The following is a 930-nucleotide window of genomic DNA, read 5'->3' on the forward strand; positions in this document are numbered from 1 at the left end:
CTCAAAAACTACTAACCCTTAATTACAAAAAAAAATACAACAAAACAAATAAATTTTCTAGATTCATGAAACTTTCTATTGACTTAATCTATAATCTTTCCGAGAAATCCAGATGTTCATAAAGCTCTGGATTTTATTGTTGTATAATCCAATATAACGGAAATGATTTTATAGAAATATAAGAATGAATGAAAACAGTCCATTGAAGTCCAAGAAGAAATAAGCAACATTTCCTGAAAATTTTCTCTGAATATATGAATTTAGACAAAAGTAATGGAAAATGTACACAAACCAAAGACTGATTGGGTTACTGTAACTAATATTCTCTTTGGAAAGAGTCAAATGAAATAAAAGTCATAAACACATAAACATGATTTCATAAATATTTTGTAGCCAAAAAAGACAGCATGCATATGGTGAAAAGCTTAGGATGATAGCCAAAAATAAAACACTTAATACAATCTTTTAAGAGGTTTTCTTCTATCATGAACAGGTCTATCTTCAACCCTTTGCCCATTTCTTCTATATAGTGTCCTATAGCAAGATTATTCTTCCTACAATTATGATCTTAGGACATTAACATTAATACTTGATATTAATCCCAAATCTCAACTTCTGTCCAAACTTCTAGCTTGGTTTTAGTTGTTTCGTCTGGGGATGTAGCTCAGTGGTTGAGTGTTTGCTTAGCATGCAAGAGGCCCTGGGTTCAATCCCCAGTATCACCAAAAGAAAAAAAAAAATGATAGACAGATACATAGATACATAGATCAACAGATAGATTTACATCTACATTATGTATGTAAATCAGTTGTCTTCACCATAATTAGTTTCACTATACACCATCTATTTTGGCAAGGGCACTGCCAGTCCTCCAATATCAAGTCATCCTCAACTCCTTGTTTTAAATTCTTGTATTTCTCTCTCTCCCTC

At 31.6% G+C, this 930-nt stretch overlaps 1 non-coding gene across 1 annotated transcript; it reads left to right on the plus strand.

Annotated features, from left to right (window-relative positions):
- The first annotated feature begins 653 nt into the window (after nucleotides 1-653).
- On the plus strand, nucleotides 654-725 carry Trnaa-agc (transfer RNA alanine (anticodon AGC)). The gene has a single exon. It is a non-coding gene; the product is annotated as a tRNA-Ala (tRNA).
- Nucleotides 726-930: the final 205 nt, after the last annotated feature.

The sequence above is a fragment of the Castor canadensis genome, chromosome 5 (genome assembly GCF_047511655.1).
Source record: "Castor canadensis chromosome 5, mCasCan1.hap1v2, whole genome shotgun sequence".
Lineage (NCBI taxonomy): Eukaryota > Metazoa > Chordata > Mammalia > Rodentia > Castoridae > Castor > Castor canadensis.